General features: G+C 37.3%; 1 long non-coding RNA gene across 1 annotated transcript; it reads left to right on the top strand.

The window, feature by feature from the left end:
* The first annotated feature begins 7,347 nt into the window (after positions 1-7,347).
* LOC138923899 (uncharacterized) lies at positions 7,348-8,774 on the top strand. Its single transcript, XR_011438186.1, has 2 exons — positions 7,348-7,501; positions 8,697-8,774. It is a non-coding gene; the product is annotated as an uncharacterized lncRNA (long non-coding RNA).
* The last annotated feature ends 1,721 nt before the right edge of the window (positions 8,775-10,495 follow it).

The raw sequence follows: 10,495 nt of genomic DNA, 5'->3' as shown, positions 1-10,495 counted from the left end.
TGGGGACACATTCTGAGAAATGAGATGTTAGGTGATTTTATCATTGTGCAAACATCATAGAGTGTACTTATACAAACCTAGATGGTATAGCCTACTACACCCCTAGGCTACATAGTACTAATTTTATGAGATCACCATTGTATATGCAATCTGTCATCGACTGAAATGTTGTTATTCAGCATGTTACTGTAAGTTATCAGAGGTGGGGATACTAAGGTGATGATTAGGGATAGCTGAGTTCAGGAAGGAAAATACTGAAGATAAGAGCAAAATCCAATGTGGTACACAGTTCCAAGATGGCCCCCAAAGATCCTTACTTCCTCCTATTCATTCCCTGGCATAGTCCCCTCCCACATCAAATATGGCTGACCTGTGTAATCAATGGGATATTCTAGAAGTGGTGATGTGTGACTGCCGATACTAGGTTATATAAAAACATTGCCATTTCTACCTTGCTCACAAAAACTGTGCATCATGATAAAAGTTTCTGATTGTTTTAAAATGCTAAGTTCTGGAGTAATTTGTTATGATAATCAGCCAACTAATGAAACAGAAAACCACATATAATATAGAGAGTCAACAAAAGCCAAAAGTTCATTCTTTAAAAAGATTAATAAAAACTAATACACATCTAGTGAGTCTTATCAAGAAAAAGGATGGCTCAATTATCCAATGTTAGAAATGAGAAATAAGACATGCAGATACTATAAACATAGAGAGATAAGAGGAGTTGATAAACTACTTTATGCCAATAAATTTGAACTTCTTAGGAAAAGAACAGACCCCTAGCAAAAACATACACTATTAATTAGGGTAAGGCTAAAACTACTGTAACATATAGAACAAAAAGTGCAGTGCCTCACACACACAAAAAAAGCACGTTTATTTCTCTTTCATTTTCTAGTCCTCAGGAGGGTGATTGATGGCGTAGCTTCCCTTGGTGGAGCCATTCAGAGACATCACTGGTCTGGATCTTGGAGGAAAGAGAAGGCACACTCAAACAGGGCTATTGAGGGAAGTTCTTTACGGGAACTATTGACACAGGGTGGGAAGATTAAAGGAAAATACAGTACAACACTTTAGTGCTAGCTATGGAGTTGGGGAGATTGGGTGGGAAGAAGGCCAGGGACTCTTTCCGACCTTAGGTTTGAAGCGATAAGGGGTAGAAGCAGTTACTAGAACCAGAAGTGGTCACTGGCCCATAGCAATGAGATTATTCCACCAGAGAGAAATTGAGAAGGCTCCCTGTCTTGGCAGTGGTGTACTTTCCCATGATTCCAAATTTTGCCCCTTGGGAATTCTTCCTGCTGGGTTACGCTTTAAGGCCACATCTGAAGTGGGTCTTGGAAAAACTCTGTGATTTTAGTAGCTTCCTACCTACAGGTATAGGTTTGAGAGTCTGAGGACATTTTCAGGCCAAGCTGTGGTTGCTTTTGAAATATAAGAACCTTAGAAATTCAATAGGCTTCTGCATCTGTTTGTTTCCAGTCCATGCCATGTGCCAGCAACAACACTCAGGTTTCTTTCTGGAGCGTAGTTTTTAAGCCTACTTTACTTCCTGGTTTCCAAGTCTACCGATTTCTCTCCCCCTCATTTAAATGCTGTCTCCTTTAAGGACATCTGAGTGAATGCATAAAGGCAACACCATTAATATAATCTTCCGCAGTGCTGAATCCCTTGGCTTTCCTAGTTGGGAGGCTTTTGGAAAGACTATGAGCTGTGGCAATCTTGCCTCCTGCTGTTGGGGCACAGAACCAAATTGCCAGACTTTCTCTATAGCCTTCTGCTTTATGCCCACTAGTTCTTACCTGGGTACCTAATTTTCTTAATGTCCTGTACTAAAGACATCAAGGAACAACCAGCACACATCAACGTTCTGGTTGCTCTCTGGGTAAATGGCCCGCCTTTCAATTTACTGCAGGAAACAATTTTATTAAATATTTTTGTGATGACGTTACAAGGGTCTCTAGCTTTCCAGCCTGTGATATCTGTTTCCTCAACTCTAATCCAACCACATATTTAAGGTTATTTTTAGAACCCCACTTCTAGGTTCAAATTTCTATATTTTTAAGGTCATGCTAAGCTGTTGTAACAAAGTGACCTCAAAGATAGTGGCTTAAAGAATATAAATCTTGTGGAAAGGCAGTACAGTACCTCTTAGTGGGTAAGAGCGCAGATTGGGGAGCCCAATTTCCTGGATTTGAATCTCAGTTCAGTTGCACTCAGTTCAGTGCAACTCTGGTCTTCTCTGTGTCTCAGTTTTCTCATCTTTAAAATTGAGGTAGTAATAGTAACTACCACTTAGGGTTGCTAAGAGGTTTAAAAGAGCTAGTATAGGTAAAACTTAGAACAGTGCTTATTACGTGCCAGTATTATATAAGTGTTTGCTAATTTAAAAAAATTATTTATCATCTCTTTCACATAAGCGATCTCAGATGACTGTTCCTGAGACAGATCAGTGTGAAAATTCTGATCCTTGTGGTACTTCAGGGTCCAGCAGTTTTCACGTGGTTGCAAGTGTTCTGTAGAGCATTTTCATCTTCATGATCAATCATCAGATTGGATTCCATCATATTGGATTCCATCCCATGGAAATGGGGAAGAGAGTGTAAGAAGATATGCCAAATGTCTTCAGGCTCACTCTAAAAATGGCACAAACTGCTTCCACTGACATTCTCTTAATAAGAGCGTAGTCATACGGCTATACCTAACTGGAAGGGAGCCTGGGAAATTTAGTTCAGCTGGGCAGCCTTGTGCTCAGAAAGGAGGGGTTTGGGTAGGTAGCTAGTGTCGTCTACCCTAGTTCCTTAAACTGACCCAAGAAGAGTCTGGAAATCATGACAGCTCTATAACCATTAAAGACATCACGTTAATTAAAAAAAAAATTCACATTAAAAGAAACTAAAAACTGGAGAAAATCAAGTGTGGATAAAGTTGAAATGGATAAATAAATTATAGTAAATTCATACAATGAAATACTATACAGCAATTTATACCACAACTACAGCTACATGCAACATGGATGAATTTCACAAAACAATGTTGCGCTAAAGGAAACAAAAGTGAATACATGTAGTATGCTTTTATTGGGGAGTTATCACAAAAGTTAGGGTAGTGGTTGCCTCTAGGGTAGGTGGGGATTGTGGTCAGAGGACAATACATGGGGAAAATTCTGGGGTGCTGGCAGTATTATGTTTCCTGACCTGGATGGTGGTTTACATTAATATTTCCTTCATAATTATTCTATAACTGTATATATGTATTTTATATACTCTTAGGTATATACAATATATCTCACAATAGATTTTTCACAACAGCTAAGTCAACTTCAGAAAATAAAAATTAAGGGCAGATGTAGCCCTAATAATAAAAACAATTTAGTATTTGTGCAAGAAAAAAACCTATAGATCAAGGGAATAGAATAGAGATTTCAGACATATTTCTCTTTGAGGAATTAAAGTAAGATAAAGCTAATAGAACCAATTAATAGGGAAAGGATGTTTGTTTAGGAGATGGCATTGGGAGAATGGACTCACTCTATGGAAGGGAATAAAGCTGTGTCCTAACCAACATCAACTACTAAACAAGGGTCTGTAACCTTTACAGTTAATAGAAAACAATGTAAGAGAGCATCTTTATGATCTAAGGATAGGGAAGGACGTCTGAAACAAAATTTAAAAAATATAAACCCTAAGACAAAAACTTAATTGAATTTGAGTCATCAAAATTAAGGATTTCCATTCAGGGAAGAACACTATTGACAAAGATAATAGATGAAAATCAGAATGAGAAGTATTTGCAATGTTAAACTGATGAGGTATTAATGGGTAGAATATATTAGGAACTCTTGAGAATGACAAAGAGAAGATAGTAACCTCAAGGAATAAGAGCCAAATGGTGTGAAGAGGCAATTTACAGAAGAGGAGAAAAAATGAAACACATGAAAAGATCCTCCGAATCTTCAGTAATCAGAGAAGTGTTAATTAAAACAGCACTCAAGTTACTTTATACCCATTAGACTAGCAAAAATTAAAAGGCTCCATATTGCCAAGAGTTGATGGGAAGCGGGGGATATAGGAAACCTTATGTATCATTGGTAGGAGACTGGAGAGTTGCAGCCACAAAAGTAAGACCCAGAACTCAAGGAATCATAAGAACTGCAGGATTCAGAGTTTCATCTGCAGCCAAGGTCCACACTAGCAAAACAGATGCTTGCCATACTGTCTCTTTACTCAGTCAGTTTCAAATTTGAGTTTTGCTCAAGGCATTTTGATTTACAGACACAAAATCACTTCCAGTACTGTGGCTGCAAGGGAGTTAGGGAAATATAGGTTCTAGTTTCTACCTCCATAGGGCAGGAAGGCACAGAAGAGTAGAGTTCCACCATCTCCCCCCAATTGGGGTTTGTGCATCAGTATTTTATAAAATCTCCCTATGGGATTCTAATATGTATCCAGGGGTTTAAACACTACACCCAAATGATGCTGGAAAAGAGAGAGAAGGTGCTGATTTAGTGTCTCCACCGCACCATCACAGAAGTAAGACCTGGGTGCACACTCAGTATTATTGATGTACTTGTGTTCATATCGTTTGTCATGATACTGTAGAAATTTGTCTTTACCAAGAAAAGCATTGGCCCAAACTTATTTTTCCCAAGAAATTAGATTATTTAGAAAAGCAATTTACTGGAGATATGGAAGATGATAATTAGCACAGTCAAGGGCAAGTCATCCAGTTGAGGGAAACTAAGAGAAATGTGCTTTAGTATTAGCAGAGAATGTAGTAGAAATTTTTAACACACTCAGTTTGATAGTCTCTAGAACAGACATAGCAGAAAAAGCTCAGCCTATCAGGGATGACTTTGGGAAATGGAGAATTGAATACTTAACATAAAACTGTGTTCATTGAGCTCTGGGCTTTGTCCACCAGAGGAGCCCTGTGGTTTCTAAGAGCTAACTGGTGAATCATAGAAACCTGTAGAATGTCATTGATTCCATTAAGAAGTAAAACCTTAATGAAGTGCAGATGGAGCATTCTGTGGACCGTTAGCAATTTCCACTACAGAAAAAATAGCGTCTTCCGCAGTGAATCTGAAGATTGTGGGTAGAACGTAAACTCAAGATCTTTGGAAAATAAATTGCTTATGGATAGATTCTAGAGAAGCCCACTAGCATTCAAAACAATCACATCATATGCTAAAAGTCACACACATAAACACACACAATACATACATAATTAAATAGAAATAATAAAATCAAAAGTGCCCTATCATTAGCAGGTTTGTTTTGGTTCTTTTCCTACCTTTATCTTGCTACCCTCACTCCTTTCCAGGATTTTTCCTGATAAGCACTAGCTCATTAACTCATGTGTTTCTGAAATCCTCTCTCAGCCTCTACTTCTGAGGAATCAGACACAGAGATTCAAAATGATTCCCATTTGTCCAAGAGAGAAGCCAGATACTCACTTTCATAGCCCCTGTGGCAGATTGGATAACTGTTGCTCAAATAACTTTGTTCTCTTCTTGCTGTGCTACTCTCAGTGGGCTACTCTCAACAGCTCTGTGTGGTTGAACTGAAGAGTGGCTGTATGACTTAGTCTGGCCAATGAAATGTTGGTAGAAGTAGCATATGTCACTTCCAGAAATTTTAAGAGCCAGTATGTATTTCACTGTGTCTCTTCTCTCTTTGCCTGAAAACTGGTAATTTTCTAGATACAGTCTGCCCTCCCAGGTTGGATCCTGGGTTGGTGATGATAGGAGACAGAGCTACAGCCAACCACAATGGACACGTAGCATGAGCAATAAATAAAATATTGTTGTCATAAGCCTCTGTTGTAGCATGCTGCATTAATTCTTTTTGAGAAATATTAGCCCTGAGCTAACGTCCGTGCCCATCTTCCTCCAGTTTATGTGTGAGATGCCTGCCACAGCATGGCTTGGCAAGTGGTGTGTAGGTCTGCACCCTGAACTGATCTGAACTGGCAAACCCCAGGCCGCTGAAGCGGAACATGCAAACTTAAATGCTGCACCACCAGGCCAACCCCTGCATTAATTCATTTTTTCTCATTTGTTGTATATGGTATTTCATTGTACAAATATACCACAACTTATTTATCCATTCTACTATTGATGGGCATTTATGTTACATCTGGGTTTTTTTAATATTATGAACTAAGCTGCAATAAGCTTTCTTGTAGAACATATTTTAATGCACAGTGTAAACATTTCTGTTGGGTACGCGTGCAGAACTGGAACTACTGGGTAACGGGGTACACATATGGGCAGCTTTAGTAGATACTGAGAAGCAGTTTTCCAAAGTAGTTGTACTAACATACTCTCTCACTAAAAACTCTGAAGAGTTCTAGTCGCTCCCCTTACTTGCCAACAGTTAATACTGTCAGTTTTTGTATCTTTTTAATTTAATTTAATTTAATTTTAACTATTCTGACAAGTATGTAAGAATATCTCATTGTGATTTTTATTTGCAATCCCTAGATGACTAATGGAATAGACACATTTTCCTATGGTCATTGGCCATTTGGAATCATGTTTTGTGCAGAGAATGTTCAAATTGGGTTGACATTATTTTTCTTATTGATTTGTAGATATGAGTCCTTTGTGGATACTTGTATTGAAAATATATTCTTCCATTTTTTTGGTGAATCTTTTCATTTCTCAGTCGTGTTTTTGTTTTTTTTTTTTTGAGATTGGCATCTGTTGCCAATCTTTTTTTTTTTCCTTCTTCTTCCTCTCCCCAAAGCCCCTCAGTACATAGTTGTATATTCTAGTTGTAGGTCCCTCTGGTTGTGCTATGTGGTATGCTGCCTCAGCATGGCTTGATGAGTGGTGCTAGGTCTGTGCCCAGGATCTGAACCAGCAAAACCCTGGGCCGCTGAAGCAGAGTGTGCAAGCTTAACCACTCTGCCACGGGGCCAGCCCCTCAATCATTTCTTTTGATGAATAGAAAATTTGCAATTTTATTTACTAATTTATTTGCTTATTTGTCTGTTTATTTTTTGGTGAGGAAGATTTGCCCTGAGCTAACATCTGTGCAAGTCTTCCTCTATTTTGTATGTGGGATGCCGCCACAGCATAGCTTGATGAGTGGAATAGGTCCACGCCCAGGATCCAAACCCATGAACTGGGGCTGCCAAAGCACAGCGTGCAGAACTTTAACCACTGGGCCATGGGGCCAGCCCAGAAAATTTGCAATTTTAATGAAATCCAATTTATCAACATTTTTCTTTATGGATGTAGCTTTGCGTACCTGTTTAAGAAATCTTTGAGTAGGTTATGAAATGTGCTTCTTTATCTTATAAAAGATTTATTATTTTATTTACCACATTTAGATTTATCATCTATCTGAAATATATTTGAGGGTATCCTGTGAGTAGGGAGCAAGATTCATTTGTGGCCACATGTATATCCAAATGATTGAACATTATTTATTGAAAAGAAAATCCTTTCCCCACAGCATTGCAGTGGCACTTTGTCATAAATAAGGTGAGCACATATGTGTGGATTTATATCTGGACTTTTTATTCTGTTCCACTAGATTATTTGTCAATCATTGCACTAACGTCACATTGTTTTAATAATATATTTATAATAAATCTTGATTTTAGGTAGTAAAATCCTCCAAATTTGTTCTTCCTCAACATTTTTATGGCTATTCTTGGCTTTTTGCACTTTCGTTTAAATTTAAAATCAGATTGTCGATTACTACAAAACTTTGCCAAGATTTTAATTGAGATTGCACTGAACGTATCCATCACTTGAGAATAGTGGACGTCACTAAATTTGAGTCTTCCAGTAACTGAAGTTGGTGTATGTGTTTCGTCGTTTTCTGTGTAGAGATTTTGTATGTCTTTTGTTAGATCCTAAGAATTTAGTAGTTTTGATGCTATTATAGATAGTCCCTTTTTAAAATTATTTTTTCTAATTATTCCATACTATACAACAAGAAATGATTCTGTAAACTGATCCTGTAGCTAGCTACCTTGGTAAATTCACATGTTAATTTTAATAATTTATCTGTAAAGTCGTTTAGATTATCAACATATCAATCATGTTGTCTGTGAATAATGAGTGTTCAGATTTTCTTTTCCAATCTTGGTATCTTTTATTTCTTTTCTTTTTCCTCTGGTTTAATAGTGAATATATGTGATAATGGTCAGTGTCCTTGTCTCTTCCTCAGTCACTGGGAAAGCTTCCTTTCTCATCAAATATGATGTTTGCTATAGTTATCCACATTTAGTAGCTATTCTTTATCTGATTAAGAAATTTCCATTCTATTTCTAATTTACTATGATTTTTTTAAATCATAAATGAGTATTGAATTTTTAAAAATATTTTTTCTGCATCTATTGAGATGGTCATTTTTCTCCTTTACTCTGTTAATTATACAATTGGTGTAAAGCTTTAAGCCAAACTTGTGTGCTGGGAATATACCCTATTGGTCACAATAAATTATCTGTTTGCATATATTGTAGCTTCAGTTGGTTAATACTTTAAGATATTAATGCCCATGTTCATGATAAATATTGGTTTGTAATCTTAATTTTCCTTTCTTATAATTAACTTGTCAGGTTTTCATATCAAGGTTATATTGGCTTGTTGAAAGAGTTGAGAAAGAGTTTTTCTGTTTTGTGAAGAGTGTGTAAAATGTAGTATTTTTTCTTTTTTAAATGTTTGGAAGAATTCACTTGTGAAGCTATCTGGAACTGAAGATTTTAAATTACAGATTCAATTTCTTTAATAAATATGAAAACATTGAGATTTCCTGTTTCTTCTTGTGTATATCTTGGTAAGTTTAGGAATTCATCCTTTCCATCTAAATTTCTAAATTGAGTGGAATAAAGTGGTTAATAATATGCTTTTTTTCACCATCTTTAGGATCTGTAGTAATAGTCTCTTCTTCATTTCTCAACATTAGAATTTGTCGTCTCTCTCTCTCCCTCTGTGTCAGTCTTACTAGGGATTTATAAATTTTATTAGTATTTTCAATGATCAACTTTTGAATGTTTTGGCTTCTCTAAGTTTTTTTATTGTGATAAAATTCACATAACATAAAATTCACCATTTTAACCATTTTAAAGTATAAATTTGGTGGCATTTAATACATTCACAATATTATACAACCATTACCACTATCTAGTGCCAAAATATTTTCTTTACCCCGAAAGGAAACCCATATCCGTTAAGCCATTACTCCCCGCTACCCTTTTCCCCCAGCCCCTAGTAACTACTCATCTGCTTTCTATTTCTGTGCACTTGCCTGTTCTGGCTATTTCCTATAATGGAGTCACACAATATGTGACCTTTTGTGTTGGGCTTCTTTCATGTAGCATATTTTCAAGGTGCATCCACGTTCTAATATGCATCAGGACTTCATTTTTTTTTGTTAATCACCGAATAACATTCCATACAATGGATGTTCTCTCTTTGTTTGTTTTCTATTTCATTGATTGTTGGTCTTATCTTTGTTATTTCCATCCTTCTACTTTCTTCAGATTTTTCAGTTTTTGAGAAGCATGCCTAGATAGGTGAAGTGAAGTGGTACAGTTTTGTTAGTTTTGCTTTATATACATTGAGCCTCTGTTTTTAGGTGCACCTAAATTTAGACTTGCCAAAGCTAGACACACACGTTTGGTGTTTGGGGCTCCTTCCCTTCCTACCTAGATGGCTTTGCATAATATGGGGATAATAACATTGGTCTTGTCTCATTCATCAGGACGAAAGCACTTTTTAAACTCATTTCTACACTTAGGTATAACTTTATTGTCTGCACCACAGTTATTTTAGATCTGCACGTGGTTTCACAGATATTTTCTCATTTATTTCATACAGCAGACCCATAAGAATTATCTTCATTTTATAGATGTTATTTCTGCTACTATGGAATTTCGGAAAGTGACCATGACTTAGGTACTCAAAGTCCAGTGGTTTTCTGGGCTTTCTTTCTATCTTCACTAGAGCTGCCTCATGCAGAATGGTGTTCGTGGGGTTTTTAGGACATTGGAATTTCACATTTTCAGACACTGGAGAACATTGCTGCTACTGCCAACAAGGTTCAGCGTCCTCAAGAGGAAGACCAAGTACAGCTACCAGATCAGCCCCTCTCTGCCTGCCCAGAGCTTGACTGCAAATTCGGCTCTGGCTCTCCGCCAATGCACTGTCAGCTTTTACAGAATACTCACTGAATTTGAGTTTTTGTGGGAAAATAAAAGAATTAGTAGATGGACTTTTTCCCAAATGTACTTAGGATACAGGGAGATCCAAGATGGCGCCGTGAGTAGTCCTCTTTGTCTCTCCCCCTTCGAGTCTACAATTATTTGGACACTTATCGCTTGACAAAGGATATCCAGACAGCATCTCAGGACATCTGAGAGACCCACGCGACTATACATCGGAAGGCGGATGGACTTTCCTCCGGGAGGATGTGGAAATAGGTGAAAACTCTCCGACCCCGACGAGCAGCCTAGTACCCGCAAGCGG

This window comes from Equus caballus, chromosome 4 (assembly GCF_041296265.1).
Source record: "Equus caballus isolate H_3958 breed thoroughbred chromosome 4, TB-T2T, whole genome shotgun sequence".
NCBI lineage: Eukaryota > Metazoa > Chordata > Mammalia > Perissodactyla > Equidae > Equus > Equus caballus.
This window is presented reverse-complemented; position numbering and strand designations above follow the sequence as displayed.